At 49.7% G+C, this 20,326-nt stretch overlaps 1 long non-coding RNA gene across 14 annotated transcripts in view; it reads right to left on the reverse strand.

Annotated features, from left to right (window-relative positions):
- Positions 1 to 19,514, reverse strand: part of LOC123782809 (uncharacterized) — a 146,450-nt gene extending 126,936 nt beyond the window's left edge. For all 14 annotated transcript variants that reach the window (XR_015724800.1, XR_015724790.1, XR_015724793.1 and 11 more), the window contains exon 1: positions 18,810 to 19,514. This is a non-coding gene — a long non-coding RNA (uncharacterized LOC123782809). The remainder of the gene's footprint in view (positions 1 to 18,809) is intronic.
- Positions 19,515 to 20,326: the final 812 nt, after the last annotated feature.

Here is a 20,326-nt window from a genome sequence, read left to right on the forward strand (position 1 = left end):
GTTGAACCCTGATCCCACCCTCAGGATTCCCTGTCCAGCCCTCGCTGAGACCGAAAGCCTCCTCCCCCTCATTCTCTGTGGACAGATGGCTGGTCTCTCCCAGTTGGCCTTTCTCACTTCATTCTCAGCATACCTGAGGGCTAAGCTGTACTAGGGAAGAAAATGGACTAATTTACTGAAAATCAGTTTGCCAAAGCCAATTTGTAAATGATTGAGCCATCAACTTATTGAGAAATAATTTTTGTTTTAGTTTCGTCATAGGTTTCTTGCAGCCATTTAACTATAGAGCAGAGCACTCAGGTCAACTGAACAGGAAATCCTCTGCGTCTCACAGTTCAAAGGCAGAGCAAGGCTTAACATGAACAGCATCTAGCTACGAACAGTTGGACTTTCTTTTCTTTTTTTTTTTTTAAGATTTTATTTATTTATTTGACAGAGAGAGACAGCCAGCGAGAGAGGGAACACAAGTAGGGGGAGTGGGAGAGGAAGAAGCAGGCTCCCAGCGGAGCATGGAGCCCGATGCGGGACTCGATCCCAGGACTCTGGGATCACGCCCTGAGCCGAAGGCAGACGCTTAATGAATGAGCCACCCAGGGGCCCCTGGACTTTCTCTTAAATTCAGTTCCTATCTTCTTTAAGTAGCTTTCCCTAACCCTTACTTTGCTTCAGAGTCTTCTTTCCATGTGCCTCTTGCTCTGACGGCACAATGTCTACAGCCAGTCATCTAAAACACGGTGGAGGGTTGGACGGTGTTCAGTGAATTGGTCAGTAAGTTATTTAATGATTCAGCAAATTTATTTTCAGCAAATTAACTTTTAGTGAATTGGCTTTGGCAATTAGCCATTCAATAAATTAGCTTTCATCGAACTGACCTAGTTCCATTGGCAATCTAAGTTCCCAAGTGATATTTCAGAACAAAATGCCAACTGGTAGCAAAGAAAGAGTCACATTTTCTTATACTCTAAGAGAACTAGGACTCACTAACTCTCAATCAGTGTGTGTGTCACACACACACACACACACACACACACACACACTCACGCTCTTTTAACAAAGGATGCATTTGCCACATTGCAATAGCCAGAGTTCATCTGAACAGATCTGGCAGTCCTCAAGAGAAAGGAGGTAAAGAGGATGGGATGAGGCCCCTTAGCATGTCACCACCCAGAAACAAGGCATTGTGGAAGCCTGGATACATTCAAGAGTTGGTTGTTAAAACATAAACAAACTACCTGGTTGAGAATCAAGTTCAGTGGCTTCACACTGATGACTGGGTCTGATGATTGTAACAACCAACATATACTGAGTACTTTATAAATACAGGCATCATCCTAGTCCTTCCATCAATTCTGGAAGGTGAATATTCTTATTATCCCCACAACAACCAAAGAACAGTGCCATGAAGTAACTGGCTCAATGTCACACAGCTAACGAGTGGTGGAACCTGCATTTAAATCCAGAGCCCAAAACACACTGTTTCTCTGGTGGTAGTCAAAACTTGATCTCAGCTCAGATGGACCCTTGGGAAAGATGGCGCCTAGGCCACAGTCCAACAGTGTGGAACAAAGCCATGGCCCAGCAGTAGGAATAGAAGATCAGAAGGGAGAGAGAGGAGAGAGATGAAGAGGAATGATAAGATACTGAGCTCCTGCCCTGTGCTAGGAATTGTGGCCAGCACTTTCTTCCCAATAGCCCCAATGCTGAAGATATGTCCCAGTTGCACAGAGAAGGAAACTCAAGCCCAGAGAATTGTTCAGGGCCCACAGCCTCAAAGCGGGAGAGCTAGGCTTAGCATTCAAATAGTCAGACTCTAGAACCTACAGAAATTGGGCTCAAATTTGGGTCGGAGCGGGCTGAGGAGAGAAGACAGAAAATGGAAAGATGATCTGTGTCTGAGGGAGGCAGAACCTGGTTCCATCAGGAGGACCACTTGTTTTCTCAGAGGCAGCATTCAAGGAAAACCCAAGACCAGAAAAACCATCACTTGACTCTTGCAAGTGTTTGCCAAGGAGTGGCGGGATGTTCTAAGGACAGCCCCTGCCTCCTGGAGGCAGCCAGGCACTTGTAGTCCTTTTATAACCCCCCTCCCAGCTGTCAACGGCAGCCCACCGAACCATTTAATTTGGCAGAGCAAACACTGGTTATCAGTTAGAATGCTTATCAAATGTCAATTAGTACTTCGCGGTAATTGATGTCTAATTAACATACCGTCGCCTGTTGTTGGATGCCAATTAAATGCCTAAACAGTCCTCTCTATTTTATTGCACCAACAAGACAGTAATTGTACATTTCTCAGTTCAGTAACTTTGGAGTTAATTTTACTGTGAGCCTTTGGAATGTGGAAGCCCAGAGAGAACTCTTAGGCAGATATTTAATTGATATGCTGCTTCGATATTGCTAAAGTCTACCTTATGTTCTCTACCTTCCTGAGAAATCAAATTATTCCTTTCTGTAAAGGTCAAACTCCACTGGAGGTGTTGGTGCCACGCTTGGGCGAACACGTATGACAGAAAGGGGCTGGACAGGCTTAGGAGGGAAGGGAGAAAAGCATGTACTTGGCTTCCCTCCCTCCCAGACCAAATGTCTCTGGAAAGGGGCTTGCTCACTGCAGGAACTCACAGCAGAACAGGGGCTCTGGGGCACCCAGGAGTGAGATGTGTGCCGGGCTGTCTCAGCCTCTGTATGAGGACATACCACAGACACTCCTCAATTGGGTTTGGAGAGAGACCTTGGCACTCGGCCCCCTGCATCCCATGGGAATGTAACAATGGCTGTGTGCAAACTGAGGCATTGCAGGGCTCACTGTGGGGCATTGCAGCCAAGCAGAGTCCACCTGGGTAAGGGGCATGTCCCGAGATATGAGAGACAAGGCTTTAACATTGGCCATGGGATGATGGGCCAGTTACTAAGTAATTGTCCTTCCGCTCCAAACCCACCATCCTGTCTCCGTTATGTGATGCTGAAGCCGGAACCCTGCCCACCACATGCAAGCATTGACGGCGGCTCCCATTAGACTCTGCCAGTAGGGGGCGCTGCGGAGACTGTGAGGCTGGAAGAAGGAGCCGGCTTCCTCCTTCCTGTTTGCCTCCTGTTCCAGGGAGGGTCACCCAGTATCCTGTCTTCACGCTGGCGGAGGCAGTTCCTTCCCGTAGCAGGAGCTGAGTTTGTCTGCAGTTTTTTCCTCTCAGTCTACCTGCCCTGCCAGCCATGCAGAGACCCCGCTGGGACCCGCGCCGCTCCTCAGCAAGCTGAGCTCAGTCTCCAAGATCTTAGTCTTGCTAATTCCATTGCTCCAGCCCTAGGAGCGGCTATGGCTTCTTCCAGTCACTTCCTGGGGGACACCCTAGAGTTCTCTGACCCTTTCAGTCATGTAATAAACAACTTTTTTTGTTTTGTTTTGTTTTTAAGATTTTATTTACCCATTTGAGAGAGAGAGAGAGCTCACAGCAGGGGGAGGGGCAGAGGGAAAGGGAGAAGCCGACTCCCCGCAGAGCAGGGAGCCCGATGCTGGACTCAATCTCAGGACCGCAAGATCATGACCTGAACCAAAGGCAGATGCTTAACCGATGGAATCACCCAGGCGCCCCAATAAGCAACTTTGTATCTAGTGAGAATCCTTCGTATTCAATGCTCTCTGCTTGGATGACTCATGTGGCTTCTCTAAAAGGAGGACAAATGAGCGGTGAGGGCTGAGGGTGAGGAAGCCCACCTGCTCAGGTGTGGTGGGGAGGGGTAGCCTCTGGGGTTGAATCCAGCTCCCGCCTTGTTCTCCGTGCGGCCTTAGGCAAGTTGCTTAGCCTCTCTATGCCTCAGTTTACTCATCTGTGAAACAGAGGTGGTATCAGTCCCTGCCACCCAAATTTGCTCTATTTAATGATAGTTAAGTGAAGGCATTTGGCAGAGTGCCTGGCATAGCAATGTGCGATAAATGCTGCCTATTATCGTGATGATGGTGGTCACGCTCCTCATCAGAGGGCAGTTGGAAGGAGTAAGGAAAATGATGTGCAGAAAGTACAGTAGCTTGCCCAGCCAGCAGCTGCCAGCCACTGCATTGAGAGAAAGTGCCAGACACCGAAGCCTGTGAGCGGGGGCGCACTCCCGGCCACGTCAGTGTGTAGCCCTGGCAAGGGCTCCTAACCCTTCCTGGGAGGTACCCTCCCGCTGCCCAGTGGAGCTCTCTGACCTTGGGGTTGAGGGCTGAGTCTGTGGCCCTTCCCACATCCTCGGGCTCCTTCAGTGAACTTTCTACTTGGAACAGAGCTGTTGGGCAGAGACACCTCCCGATCACCCGCGCTAAGAGGCTGAGGTGAGGTGACCCCTCCTCTGACCAACCTGGAGGCGCATCCAGGCAAAGGACGAGCTCTTTCAAACACCTTGGAAAGAGCCACCGAATGGTGGCAGCAGGGGCTCTGCAGACGTGACCACTGCAGGGAACTGCAGCTCTGGCCTGTGTGGCTGCCAGACACAGGGAACCCTTGGCAAAGCCTAAGTGACATGGAGAAGGGAGTAGAAGAGGGTGTGGGTGCTGTCGTGTATGAAATGACTGAGCTCATGCAAGCAGCATGACGCCTGGCACGTGTAACATGCAGTCAGTCAGTAACTGGTGGCTCTCGTTCCCTGGACTTCTGGGCATTGCGACCCTCCTGATAACAGCCTGTCCTCCCTCCAGGCCCCGCACGGTGGCTCTCAGACATGCCTGTACCTTACAGTCCCCCCCCAGTCAAAACACCACCTATGCCCTGCCTGAGCTCCAAACGAAATGAGAACTTCTGGGGGCAGGGTCCAGGTTTTCATAGGTCTGGAAAGTTCTGTCACGGTCACTGCTCACCGCCACCCCAAATAGCTGGCTGGATATTCAGCCAGGTCAGGGGACCACTGACTTAGGGCTGTGATTTCCAATGCCAGCTGAAACATTAGAATCACCCGGAGCGCTTTTCAAAAATCCTAGCTTCTGGGCCGTACTCACGGAGTCTGCTCGTACACAGCTCCTCTGGCCAGGGAGGAGGTGGCCCCACCAGCCACAATCACCAAAGCTCCTGAGAGGGGCTTGTTCTAGAAATCAGCCAAAGATGGGCTCTGTGTATTGGTCTCTAGGTTGTATCTTTCTTCACCGCAGGCTGAGACCCCTTACTTAGCCCAAAAACCTGCAGGTGCCAATCTCAAATATGTACATATCCAATTGTTTTAAAAATAGTCGAACAAGCAAATTTTTAGCCATTTAGAGACTGCCTGCTTTGCTTAGCCCACCTCGCCCAACAGCTGTTACCTATTGATAAGATTGGGCTTTGTGGCTAGAAGGTGCCAAGCTGCTAGGGCCCCTCAGAGTTCAGACTCCCTACCACGCTGTGCTGCTCAGCACCTCACCGGACACATAAGCCCCCTTTCAGGCTACTCTCTCCCAGGGAGTTCCCTTGCCCCTCCCCTCTGAGTAGTGACCTTGAGCTGCCACAGGCTCTAGACAGAGTCTGGCTGCAATTGGCTTCCTTCCCTGAAATGCAACCATGTCCAAGCCTCACCCAAAAAAATCTCACTGTGTGTTACTGCATCTTGAGGTCATACCTTTTTCCTTGATTGGCACCCCTCGATCCCTACAAGACTGCAGCCTCCTGAGCAGAAAGGCCAGGTGCGGAGCCAGGGACCCATGCCCATCCTTTCATGACAGGCCAAGGAAGGGGGGCTAGGCCCAAGACCCCTCCATTGGGAAGGCTGGAGGCAAGCAGCAATGCAGCCTGGCCTGATGGGAATTGGAAATGCACTCTAGAAAAGACACCCCTGGGACCTGGAAGTTATTTTTGTGCATGGGATGAAACCAAGATTTAAATGTTCTTGTTTTCCAAATATTTTGCCAGAGGTTTCAACACTATCAGATAGATAATTTTTCTACTGTTTTGAAATGCCATATTTATTATGAACTAAATTCTGATATTCCTTGAGTCTATTTCTGCATTTTAATATTGTCCGCTAATATATCCCTTTCTCTACCAGTACCATATTCTTTCAATTATTGTCCCTTTATAATAGGTTTAATATCTGGAAGAAGCTTAATATCTGAAAATTTTTCATCTCAGGATTTTCTTGGCTGGTCCATGTTCATTATTTTAGATGAACATCATTAAAAGTTAAAAAATAAAATAAGGCCCCAGTAATATTTTAATTGAACTGGAATTCTATTTATAGACAGCTCTGGGAGGATTGCCACCTTTAGAGTTGAGTGTTCTGGTCCCTTCGTTCACTGGCTGAATAAATCATTACTGGGGCTCCTCTGTGCCAGGCGTTATGCAGGTGCTGGGGCGCTGGGCAGTGTCAGCGATGATCCCTGTCCTCTCAAAGCTTATTCTGAATGTTACATTTATTTAAAGAATTATTCTACACGTAGGTAAGAGTTGAATTCTGGCTGTGAGTGCAAGTGGGTCTTGGCTAATAAAGGACATGATCAGGACTCAGGACTCAGGACTCCATTCCGCACTTCTCCTATGGTGACTGCAGGAAGAGAGGGCTGTTAGCTCACAGTCCCTGAACAGCACCCAGGAGCTGTCCTCCCTCGAGTGTGTGATCAAATGGAGAACGCATAGGAGGCTGTTTAATGACCCAGAACAGTAGCAGGATAGGAAGAAACTGGAAATGAAATGTCTAAATCTGAGTCCTGAGGATCACGGCAAATGGGTTCACCTTAGCAAGTGGACTGAGATCCTGACTTTTCCGGGCACATTTCTTCCTGCCTCCCCAAGACGTTAGGGAATAACTTGCAGACAAAGTCAGCAAGACCCAGAAACTCTTCATGGAGGGTGAAACTGACTCCTCAGCCTCCCTGCCTCCTGTCCTGGCCTCCCACAGCTTTGGCCTTATTTCTCATGGGAGCTGCTCCTGCTTGACCCCTCAGGCTTCTCCTCCCTAATCTGCTCCCCAACAGAGGTCTTCTTTAAAGTACAGCCCTTTACCCTTGGCTCAAATCCCTTCCCAGCGCCTCCACTTCCATCTTCCTGCCCAGCTGGCTGTTACCTCCTTCCCATTCGCTCAGATTTGAGTCCCTAGCATGTGGCTTCCAGGCAGACCCACCTCCTAAGCAGGCCCTGCGCTCATGCGCGTTACTTCACACGCACAGTGAGGCTACTAGCTTCTCTGGGCCCATGGGCTCACCTCCTTCATTCTGCCTGAGAAAATTAATAAGAGGAAACCTCACTAAAATGGAATCCAGAGGCTGGAAAGGGGAGCCAATACCACTCAATGTCAATTACAGGAAAAAACTGTCAATTACAGACACTAATAGAAGAATCCTAGACTGGAAAGGACCATCAATTTCAGGTCCCAGCAAGGAAAGATGTACATTGCATCTCCTGCAAGAAATCGACCACCACCCTTGCAACTCAGCCAATGAGAAACCGTCATCACCCTGAAGTCCTGCTTTTCTGCAATGGACTTGCATTCAAAGCAACCCCTCCCACTTTCCTCCTTTTTCATAAAATATTATCCTTCTCCTTTGTTCCTTGGATTTATTTATGGTTTTGCCACGACTTTTGCATGTCTTAAATTGCAATTCCCTGCTATTCCCAAATAAGTGCATTTTTTTCTGGTAAAATAACTATTTGATTTTTAAGATTAATATCTCTTTCCAGCAGACATTCACCAAGGGCTGACCCTGTGTGTGCCACTGAGGGAGTTGCAGGGATGCAATGAAGGGTAAGAGAGGGTTGTGTATAACAGAAAAAGAAGTCGGCTTCAGAACACTCCCAGAACGACAAACAAGCCATTAAGAAAACTGGCAACTCACAGAAGAAAACCTGAGTGACCAGCAAACATAAGAAAGAGGCTCAGCCTCATGAGTCATGAGGAAATGCAAATGAAACAAAACATCATTGCCTTCTAATCAGCGTGACAAAAATTTAAAAGTCTCACAACAGTAAGTGTTGATGAGATTTGAGGGCAGCATGGAAATGAAATCCTTTGGGGAGAGGGGGTGTAAACAGGTCAAACACCCTGGCGAGAACTCAGGCAATGTTTATTAAAGTTGAGGGTGCAGAGACCCCACTTACATACTGGCCAACAATTCCACCACTACCAGTATATCTGCTGATGCCTTCCTGCCTGCGAGCCCAGGAGACACAAGCAAGAGCATTCACTGTTGCAGATCTGTAATGCTGAAATACCAAAGACAAACCCTTCATGGGAAGGAGAAGGGGTAAGGAAGGTTTATTGTTAAAATCAAAAGCACTCCGTTGTTGCACAAAGAAACAGGACATTTACACAAATCCACACGGATAATTCTCAAGAGTGTGACATTGAATAGAGACTCCATCCAGTTTCAGGAGCCTGGGAACAGAGGGAAAAAGAGTAGGGGATTGGGTTTTAGTTGTATTTTCTAATTTTTATTTCCTCAAAGAGAAAGATAAAACAAATGTGGCAAGCTGTTGTTATCTATTAAATCTGGGTTGTGAATATATATTTGTTATTTTCTGTGGTTTCCTAATGTTTGAGATGTTTCATAATAAAACATTTAAAAGCATATTTTATGGCACAGTCCTTAAGAAGTTTCCGGAGGCCTGGGGACATGAGACAAGGAGGCAGCTATTAAAACTGATAAATAAAGGGCCAGCACAGAGAGCCAGAGCATAGATAAGACAGCTGCCTGGGAGAACTTGAGGGAGGCATCACAGAAGGAGTGACACAGTTTGGGTCCTGAGGGATACAGAGGAGTTTTCTAGCTGGCAGAGGGGTGGGGCAGGGGGATGGCCGGGCACCTCAGATAGCTGCAGGTGCAAAGCCCAAGCATAGGAAAAGCATGATGTTTAGGGGCCTAGACTGGTCCAAGAAGGCTGGAGATGGGGACACACTAAGGTCCTGGGGCCTCATCTTATGGGAGTGGGAGCCACCAGGGTATCCGAAGGGGAGTAGAATACTCAGGTTTTGTGTTCCTCAAAGGTTTCTCAGACAACAGTGACTCAAGAGGGAAAAATAAAAATAAATAAATAGGCCTATAGCAACGCAGGCATGAAAGAGGACAAACCTAAGAGCTGTATGAAAAGAAATCCCACATCCGTAGGGTCCATGTGGATCTGCCTTCCTAAACCACTCCAGCAGGCTCTGGGCCTGACCCTGCTTCACCCACCCAGCCTCCCTGTCATCAGGCGTTGTCGGCGACTATGAGTCACCAGACTTATGACAGTGACTCATGGAGGAGGACCCTTTGGGGACCATGTGGTTCAGGGAGAGTCCATGGCCCCGGCCTGGCTAAGCACAGCAAGTATCTTGACTGGCACAGGGGTTGTTTCAGGGATGAGCACGTGGCCCGATCAATGTCAAAGGTAGGCAGTGACACTTTTAGTGGGTACTTAGAAAGGGGCGCTCTGTTTCCCCAGAGCCTGACAGGATGAGTGCCCTGCCAGGAGGTGGAGCCTGACCACAACAGGGAGCCCGAGACAAAACCCAGCGTGGAAGGGAATGGAGCACAGAGAAGGAAAAAAGAGAACTAGCACCCCTTGGCCTCCTGTAGGCTCAAATCAAGCCACACCTGACCCCCTTCTGCTTATCTGGTTTTCTGCCACCTACTTGAATCTGTCCCATGGCTTCACTACCGGCTCAGCTTGGAGTCAGCTTCTCTGTGTTCAATGTCAGGGCCCTTGCAGGGCCCCTAAGACCATGGTCTGTCTCCTCCCTGGCCTGTTGGTGCCCAGGCTGATGACTGGCAGTGTTCCTCTCTCTCAAGGACCTGCTTGGGACCTGCCCCTAGGCCTAGATGGCCAAATGCCTATTGAGAGACCAGAGTGATGGCCTGAAAGACACCAGGGGAGGGGGCACAAAGAGGCAAAAACACCCTCTCCTCCAAGAAACATGCAAGTCACGCACTGCCTGCTCGCCCTCCTTATTGATAGGGGCCTTCCACCATGGCTGTGTTGCAATAGGCATATTTTATATCACCCCTTTCCAGCGGTGACAGCCACTTCTGCATTCTCTTCTCAACGCCATTAACATAGAAATAGCTCTATAATGACACCAAGCCTTACCGAGCATCGCTATCCATTTATCTCATTATAAATGAAACTATCTTGTTATGTGGGTAAACTGGAAACAGAAGCGTTCTGTGTCAGATGTCATGGGGCAATTGTCTTATTATTTCATCATACCTAGAGGAACTGGAGCGGCTGCTAAAATCTCCTGTTTCTTGAGTTTCAGAAGCCACGTATCAAAATAGAAGCTTGGCCATCACATGCAGTGAATCCTATGGGGCCCCTGCACAAGGGTACGTTTTCTGATGACAACTCTCTGGCATGCCTTGTCTTTGCACAAAACATTGCCCAGGGAAGACACAGTAGGAGGGCAAGGGGAGATGGAGGAGGGGTCCAGAGATGTCCAGAAAGTCCCCCAAATTACCCACTGTGTCCAGACTGGCAGTGAGGTTGGAAAGGGAGCCCGCAGTGATGACCAAAGGCCAGCTGTTAACAGCCTGCATGAAACCTGTGGAGGTCTACCCACCTGTCAAACCAGAGGGAGCGATCTCGTGAATCTGCCTTGCCTCCTGCTTCTCTGAGTTCTAGCAGCAAATATGCATGGGATGTGGCCTGTCCCCCACACCTTGGCCCACTGCTCCCACGATGGCTTTTTCTGGCCGGTGGTGACTTGCCACGGGATACCTGCCTGCACTGGGCCCGCAGGTCCCCGGCCACCGTACTTTACGGCTGTCAGAAAGGAAACCACTTATCCAGTGTGTAAACTCAAGGCAAATCGGAATATTTCGAACACATGTGACTTTAATTGCAGGAGGACCGGAAGTTCACAGTACTTGGAAATGCTGGTCTGACAGGCAGCAGTGTCTTCTGTGACCTCGGATGGAGACAAGACAACTGCCCCACCTCCACTCACCAGGGGAAAGGAAACAAAATCAGACTCTATCTATGGGGGTCAACCATTCCCTGAGTGGAAGGCTACAGGACTGCGAGATGGCTAATAATGCTGTTGTAGCACCGAGTACCGAGCTGAGCTCGTCTAGAAAGTCCATGAGGAATTCCCTGCCAGCTGATGTTGGGCAGGACGCCTGCTCCTCCCCTTGGACTGGTGTGTAGGCCATTTGTCTGAGCTCTGACCCCCCCCACACACACACACCACAGACCACATATTATACACTCACACCATACATACCATACACACCTTCCATATGCCTTACACACACATCACAGAGCCAGAAACACACATACCATACGTATATACCATATATATCACGTGTGCACACGCCACACACATACATACACCATGTATACACCCAAGTATCGCATGGACATACCACACACACACACACCACAGAACTCCTCTCCTAGGTAGGACAACAGCAATCTGGCTTGCACAATCTTCAAAATATTATTGTCCCTGTGATGTCCTTTATATCATGGAATTGGGCTGTAACTCATTCAGGACTGACCCAGGAAAGGACACTAGTCAGTCAGCTTTGCTGGACAACCAGCGCAAACTCTCAGTGGTGTAAGGCCATCGGAGTTGATCCTGATGCTTATGAATGTGGGCCTCTGAGTACCGCTGGCCAGGCTGGGCTCCACGGCAGGTGTGCTGTCCCCACGGTACGCTCAGGCCTGTGCTGCCATGTGTGCTCATTGCGGGGCCCAGGATCTACTTGGGGAAGCTGGTCTCATGTTTGATCCCAGAGTGCAGGAGGGCAAATCCAGTCCGTCAAGCACATTACAAAGCCTCGGCTAACGTCATGTCTGCTAACGTGCCACTGGCCACAGTCATATGGCCAAGGCCGAAGGCTGGGGCCTGGAAGTGCACTCTGCATTGCATGAGGCCATGGTGAGGGTGGGTTTCGGATGTTGTTACAGGTTGGTGAAGGATCCGGGCCAGTACTTCAATCTACCTAGGGTAACTTCTCAGGGATTTTATGGGTGAGAACCTCAGATTTCGAAGCAGTTAGTTGACAACTAAGTACTTTCACAAGAACACAAGAGTTTAAACTAGGGGTAATGCAGAAAATCCACTCTTTAATTGGGTACCTGTTGGGGTACACTGTCTCTCTTCCAGCTGGTACTCTGGCTGTCCAAACGGGCTCTGCCCCTGTTCTGATGCCACGAGAGAAGAAGACAAGGGCTAGTCCCTGACTGGGCAGGGCAGTCTCCCAGCCCAAGGGCCAGAGAAGAAGACCAGAAGTTTCTGTGTGGGACTGCGATGTCCTCATGCCAGGCTTAAGGGCCAGACCACATTCCTGCCGCTTTGTCCTACTCAGCCCAGGGAGGGAGGGCTGGCATGGACTTAGGGTTCTTTCCTCTCCTTTTGCTTCCGGCAGTGAACGCGTGGGTACCGGTGCCATATGAAGGGGCACAGCACTGGCTCGGCTCAGCCTGAGCGTGGTTCTGTGTCCCATCCCCGGCCCCCAGCCTTCACACTGAGGTGCTGGGGAGAAGAAAGCGGGCCGCAGCATCTGCCCCAGCGCTGGGTACCCTCCACCCCGCTGAGTCCTCAGGCAGAGAGAGGCAGAGGGGGACACAGGCTGAGAAGCTCCTGACCTCGGGCAAAACTGAGGCACAGAGCCTGCCACACCCCTGCTGAGGGCCTGGGCTCACGCACACATGCATGTCATGTACACACACATAGAACACACACGCATACACACTGACACACAGAACCACAGAGAAACACACGCGTGCACCCTCTCACACTCGCACAAAAACACATGCATTCACAGTCACACATAAAACACACGCACACACAGAGCCACATGCATACACACAGAGTGACAGAAACACATATGCACACTGACACAGACTACACACCTAAGTACGCATACAGAAACACATGGAAACACACATACAGAGAAACACACACACACACACACTCCCACAGATACCCCAAGGCTCCGTCTAGTAATCTCCACAATCCAGAAGCCTTGGTCAGCTCACATCTAACAGCGTGCCCGGGCTCTGCAGCACACATGCGCCCCCAGATGGGTGACCCGGGCAGTCAGGATGAAGGAAGGGCCTTCTGAGAGCGCAGAGGACACCGGGGCTGGTGCTACCGGGAGAAGCTGGCTCCTGCCTCTAAAAACCCAGGTCTAGGCCCTGATTCCAGTGCTGCAGGCAGTGGGGAGGGTGCCTTTGATTTCAGCCAGGGAGAGGAAAACCCAGGAAGTTTCCAGAGCTTACAGGATTGGAGGAAAACCCCACAACAACTTCACAATATGGATGCTGGAGAGTCCACCATGACAGGCAGGCCTAGGGCCGGGCAGCATGTCTGCCGTGTGGGAGAGAGAGGCCAAGGGGAAGGCCAGGGACAGGCACAGACACTGGGTGCCCATCAGAGAGGGGGGCTCAAGATACACTTCCCCAAGCAGACGCCGGGAAGGAGAGCTCAGAGGAGGAGCTTCTGCAGGACTTCAGGCAGAGAGAGAGTGGTGCCAGGCCAGGACGCATTCTTGGATGGTAGGGGAGAGGGAGGCAGATGGGGCCCAGGACATTTCCTGAGCCCTCCTTTCTGTTCACTTTATTCTTGTTACTGTCACAGGAATATTGAGGCTCAGAGAGGGTAAGTAACTAGCTCGAGGTCACACAATAGGCTTGCACTGACATCTGTCAGACCACAAAACTCAAAATCACATCCCCGTGGCTCTAGTCTAGAGTGAGGCTGGGGGACCCTCAGGCCTGGGCCTTGGGTTAGGCTGCCAGCCAAGTCCACATTCCTTGCACGAATGCAACTGTGTTCCACGGGCCCTCAGAGGTTGTCCGGAGGCCACAGATGGTGAGGCAGGCAGGAGCCCAGGAGGATGGCTGGTCTCCCAAAGACACTGGGCAGCAGAGTGACCAACCTTCCAGGTTTTCCCTGGACTGTGGGGACCTCCCTGATGGTCAGACTATCAGTTCCAGAGCTGGGCCAAATCAGGACAAGATGACCAACCACTGGGCCTTCAACAGAGGACTACCTGACCCCTGGACTGTAGTCATACATAGGGCTGGGGCACCCACGTTTCAAGGAGATGGCAAGAATCGTGCTGGCAGGGAGCCCTGACTTCTAGGGTGACCTAGAAGAGGGTGACCTCTTGTAGGCCCATCCACAGGAGACCTAACAAGTTCCCAAAGTAGGACCCTGGGGGTACATACACCAGGCTGGGGCCTTGTAAATGCCTCCTTAGCACATTAGCTGGCAAAACCTCTAATGCTTTTAAATAAAACAGTGTTTGAAGGTCAGATTCAAGAATTTCTGCCTGCTATCCAAAGTTTTCAATTCTGAGTATTAAATGGTCAAATATAACAACCGTAACCAGCGACGGATCTCAGAGATGTTCACTTTTTGTAGAGTTTCTTGTCTCGGTGTCCCTGGCCTTGCTTTTGCAAGAACTGTCGTCTCTGAAGCTTGGAGGTCATGACCCATCGTTTTTCTACAGAGGCAGCCCTGAGGATTCTGGGGGGCCTCGTGACGCACCCATCTGTACCAGGGCTTAGAAACTGTGCTTCTCCAGCCCTTGCGGCCTCAAGTCAGCGGATGGGGTCACCTGGCTCACCACTGCACATCCTGCAGGGATCCAGTGAAACAGCCCTGACCCCCAAACAAAACCAGAATCCCACACATACATTCACACACATGCTCCTCTCCTGTCCTGCTTTTCTTCCTTAGTGCACAGCCCCATTTAAAGGTCCATTTATCTTACTCGTTTTCTCTCTTTCCCACCAGAATGCGAGTTTCATGAAGGTAGGGGTTTGTGCCTTCCCCCTCCCCCACACTGGCGCATCCCTAACACCCAGAACTGGATCTCACATAGAACAAACACCCTATAAATATTTACTGAATAAATGAACACCAGACTTCCATTTATAAGACACAGAACAATCCTCTGGGAGTTAAGAGACACCTCCCTGACCCTTTGCACTTGGAACTCCGTGCCCTGCATCCACGAGCTCTTGGCAGCTGCCTGCTGGCTCACTGGAAAAACTATTTCCTAAACCCCCATTCTGGGCGTGGACCTGCCCTCACGGGCTTTCAAGAAGCTCATTTCACCCCAACAGTGAGGGAAGGTCTAGGCGATGTTAGACAAGGATGCTGAGCTCAGGTAGGAAGCCCGAGAAGCTCCTGGCTGCGAGGAGAGCAGGGATTCACCCCTGGGGGAGTCTGGGTCCTGCAGTGGTAACCCCTAGAAGGGGGCGGCTGTGGGCAAGCTCCTTAAACTGACCGCGCTCTCCTTCCTCAGCTGTAAACCGGGGACCAGGAGCCCTACGTCCTGGGGCAATGGTGGGATTAAGCAAGGACTCCGGGCATCGGGTGCCAGCCTGTGGGAAGTGCTGACCTTGTGTGGGCCCCAGCCTCTCCTGTGAAGGTCAGAGGTAGGTTCCCAATATCACTCTGGGCAGGACTGAAGCTCAGAAACCTCGGCTTCGGTTGTCAACTGTGCAGCTAGTCCCTTTGTCTAACTGTGGGTTCTCCACAGCTCGAGGCGCAGGCTTGGGGCCTGCTAACTTCAGACAGACAGACCCCCGCCCTGGGGGATGTGGCCAGTAGAGCCTAGATTGCAGAGGGTCCCCGATGGAGCCCCCTGCCTGGCTGAGGTTCCCAGTCCTCATTGGCACCCTGTCCACCCTGCCATCTGCAGGACTGCCCCCCCAACAACACCTCCACCCTCCCCCTCCACCCCAGCAACTTCTGTTCTGGAAGAGACCCCCTTGCATCTTCCCTGCACTTGAGAGGAACTAAGCATGCCCTGTGAACTAGTGAAATCTTTCATTTCTCAACAGCCCTGCAAGGAGGGCGCTGTCATCACAGCTCCCAGATAAGCAGCTAGAACCCAGGCTGCATGGCTGTAGAGGCCAAGGGCAGGCCACCCAAAACGTACCACCCCAATGGCATACTGATTATTCTGAATTGAAGCTACTTGGGAAACAGCAGGTTCAAGGACACTCAGACCCTCCTCTGCCCTCTGAAAGCAGGAAACAAATCTCCCATAGGTAAGGTAGCCTCCTGGTGCTAAGAAGTAAAATGACACCCTTATCACCAGATAGGAGCTTAAAAAAATTTTTTTAAGATTTTATTTATTAATTAATTTATTTCTTGAGAGAGAGAGCACATGTGAGTGGGGGGAGGAGCAGATAAAGAAGGAGAGGGACAATCTTAAGCAGGCTTCACGATCGGGTGCAGAGCCTGACACAGGGCTCTATCTCACAACCCCGAGATCAGAGCCTGAGCTGAAATGAAGAGTCAGATGCTTAACCAACTGAGCCACCCAGGCACCCCAATTTATCATTATTTTTTAAGATTTTGTTTTTAAGCAATGTCTACACCCAACGTGGGGCTCGAACTCACAACCCCAAGATCAAGAGTCCATGTTCCATCGACTGGGCCAGCCAGGCACCCCCAGACAGGAACTTTAAAGCCAAGAAAGCTGTAGAAACAAACCTTGTCACTTTTTTAAATAATCTATTTAGAACTCCTTACTAGTTAAAGCTCCCAAACATCTATTTTCTTTATCCTTTCAGTTCTTCACAAATTTATTGTCTCTGTCTAACAAAGTATAACAATTGCCTGCCTTGGTGTCATTTCTTTAGGTCTCAATTTCATTATTAGGCCTCCGTGCGCACATAATAAAACGGATTTTTTTTCTCCAGTTAATCTGTTTCATGTAAATTTAATTCTTAATCCCGCTGGAAGACCTTGAAAGGTAAAGAATTATCCCCCCTCCCACAGTGCTCAGTCCTTTCCGGGCTGTCCTTGGCATCCTCGGAAACAAAGTCAGAAAAGAACTCAGGCGCAGTGGCCTGGTCCCTCAGATGCTCAAGGAAGATCCCGCCCTCAGACAGGGCTCCAGCGGCCCTAAGAGAAGTCCTCTTCTACACCCCTGACCTCCCCCCATCCCCCAGCCTTTCTCCCTCCTCTCCCCATCCAGACCTAGGATGAAACTGCTCCGGAGAGAGAGCCACGAGCCCCCTTGTGGCCGTGCCTGGGAACGCAGGTCCTGTAAATCGGCCACTCCAGGCTCAGGCCCCGGAGCCCCTCTTAGATTGGAAAGCACTTGCCAAAACTGGATCTCCTAGGACAGCCACCCCCCTGAGGAGCATTGCCCTGAGGGGACGGCTGCGGGTGGCACAGCTCCCACTCCTGCATCCCCAGGTTCTTGCTCCGCAAGGACTTTGCCCTCCCCTGACAGCTTTACCCTGGTCTGGGTATAAGCCCCGCCTCCCCCACCATCTCCGCCCCGGCCAGGGTTTCCCTAGAGATTTAAGGGCTGCTCAAAAGCGATGGCCCAGAGTAACAGGCAAAAAGACAGAGCACAGCTCCCTAGGCTTCCTCCATGCATCCAGCAGGACTTACTAAACACCCACCTACCTACTCAGCACTCTCCGTACTTACAGAGCATCCCGCCTACGACAGGTTTCAAATCTACCCACTGAATTTCGCACTTACCAAAGGACCAAAGCCCCACTGTGAATCCTGTGTACCTCAGCGGGGGGCTTCTCATCCCTCCTTTCCCAGGTGTGAGCCCCAGGAGAAGGCCTCATGCACCTCTGATATTTAAGAAAGAGTTATCACGTGGGAGGCACACACAGCCCTCCACTAATCTGAGCCGGCACCATTCCCTACCCACATCGTACCTAAGAGCTGGTGTGTGACCTCAGATGTACTAGGAGTAAACCAGAAAGTTTGGGGAAGCCCATGCAGACAAGTTGCCTTCACAAGTTGGCCAGTGAAGAGCCTGATGCCATTTTTGAGATTCTGTGAAAGATTCCCAGATCTGTGATCTGTCCTGTTCCAACAAGTCTCTAAAGGAATTTTGTTTCTTTTGGTAATTATGCAAACATGGTGCCCTGGGATCTGTTGACATTCACTGGATGTGACTGTGAGAGTTTTATCCGTATAATTGGTGCAGACAGAGAAAAGCTGCTAAAACTTCTGGGAAACTGACTCTTAATATTGTAACATATGATGCAGAAAAAACAGAATCACAGCCATGATGAGACTTGTGGTTCCTGCATGGTTGGAAACGCATGCACTTGGAACCTTGATGATTTATGAAAGTTGTATGCTAGAATCTCCCCACTTCCAGCCTTTTCAAACTCCAAAGGGAATTTCCAGAGACTTGCTTCCGAAAGTTATAGCTGATGTAGTAGCAAATCAGAGCCTGCCTTAGCTGGTACAGTGAAACCCTGGCTCCCAGGCCTAGACCCTGCAGAGGACTGAGCAATATACACCCGGAGACTGGGGAACCCTTTGCAAAAGGGAGACCTCACTTTGGGTACACAGGGTTGTTCATTCTGGACTCCAGAAAAACAAACCTGCTTTCCCCTTCCTCCTCTCCCACGCTGGCAACACTCCCCTTCCCCAGCACTGTGCGTACACATACAGCGAACCAGATGTCCCAACTGGCAGAGCAAAGCTGTTTGGGAGTACTGAGCATTTTAGCCAAATTCTCCAAATCTAACCCAGCTTTGGTGTGGTTCTTATCGAGATCTTGAAAATCCCCTCTGGAACCAGCTTGTATTTAGAGGACAAGGACAAAGTTCCTCCCCTGGATGGCACAGAACATGCTTTGGGGTCCTGGGCATTACACATGACAACCACAGTGCCTTGTCCATCTGGCCTCTGGTGGGAGCCAGGTAGAGAAGGCAAATGGTCAGGACCCGCTCTGTGTTACAGAAATACAATGCCAGCCACGTAGGTAATTTAAAACTTTTTAGAGAACCCATTTAAAAATTTAAAAAGAAGTGAAATTAACTTTTATAACATATTTTATTTAACCTAATATGAAATAATTTATTTCAAATGTAATAGGTATAAAAATTATTAATGAAATATTTTACCTCTCTAAATATGAAATCTGGTGTGGATTTTATACTTACAAGACACCTCAGTCAGTCCAGCCACATTTCAAATGCTCAGCAGCTCTCTGTGACTCACAGCTACCTCATTGGACTGCGCGGGTCCGGAGTCCAACTCTGGGAGCCCAGGGCACAACCGAGCAACGTCACTGACATTCTCCAAAGTCCTAACCCGGGGGGTCAGGTCCTCAGTGCTGCTTTCAAAACATAACTGAGCCTAAAGTATTGAAATGTGGGAGACTGGGGCTGAAAGACCGAGTGGATAGAGTTTGCCAAAGCCTTCGCTCGCAGGGCATTTCCATCCCGGGAGCCGTGGCTCAGGAAGAGGAGGAGGAGGCTGAGCCGGGCTGTTATATAAACAGGCACACCTGTTACCCTGAAACCCTAGGTTGGCTTTTCCAAGTTAATGAATGTCCGCATGGAGGGCGTTTCTTAGTACTATCGTTGTTGAATGACTGATGAGGTCCAAGATCAGGCAAACTCTTGTGACTGACCTACTATTTTGGGGCAGTGAGTGCAATGGAACGCTTAAGTTTCCTTCTTTGCCTTAGCTACTAGGAAACTCAGAGTCATGTGTGTTCTCAGTGCAAAGATACTGCCTCAGTAATACCTCCATTATTAGCTAGTTACGCTTTCACTCTTATTTGAATACTTTGGGGATTTTGCCGGGTTTCTGTCTTCTGAAATTTTTAGAAACCTTGAAGTCTTCCGGAAACGGGTATGAAATGTATAAGGAAGTTTCCATATTTTACCACTAGATGGCAGCATCGTGTAATAGACTATCTTGGTTTCAGCCCCATCAGGCCTATTCTGCTATTCAGTAACTGTGTGACTTTGGGACAGTGACTTTAATACCCCAAGTCTCAGTTTATCATGTGAGGAAGGAAGCGCTATTGTGAAAATGAACTGAGATGAAATACAGCTTGAGAAGTGGGAATAACCCTGGGATTAGTTGCAAGAACTCTGAGCCAGATGGCCCGCTTTTAAATTCTATACTGTGTCATTTAATAACTGTAGGGTCTCAGGTAGGTTATTTAACTTCTCTGAGTCTCAGCTTCCTCTCTATAAAACAGAGATACTAGCACCTGCCTCATAGGATTGTTCTGAGAATTAGATGGCAGTATATAAGGTGCTTAGAACAGTAGGACACACAGAATTCAGAGTTATTGGCTTTTATCATTGTAATTAACACATAAAGTACCCATCAAAGTGCTTGGCACGGTGCCTATTTAGACACCAAGGTTTATACTACGGTGCCTGTGAATATCTAAGATGTTTGAAATGGGGCCTCCATATGGCCTATAGGCTCCTGTGTGTGTGAGGCTATGGGACTGACTCCTGGCCTTGTTGCCTTGGGGTAAGAGACACGGTGTGGAGGGATGCAGTGGGTGAACAGGGCAGAAAGATACCTCGGAGTGGCTCAAACGTGGGGAAGGCTTGCGGGAAGTGAGCTGGACAGGTGCAGAGACCTCTTTAGTAACGTTGCTGCAAAGACTTTGTATTTGGATTCCATCATAGTTTTTCCCAAGGCAAGTAAA

Source organism: Ursus americanus, chromosome 6 (genome assembly GCF_024610735.1).
Source record: "Ursus americanus isolate L20-20 chromosome 6, mUrsAme1.1.p, whole genome shotgun sequence".
Taxonomy (NCBI): domain Eukaryota; kingdom Metazoa; phylum Chordata; class Mammalia; order Carnivora; family Ursidae; genus Ursus; species Ursus americanus.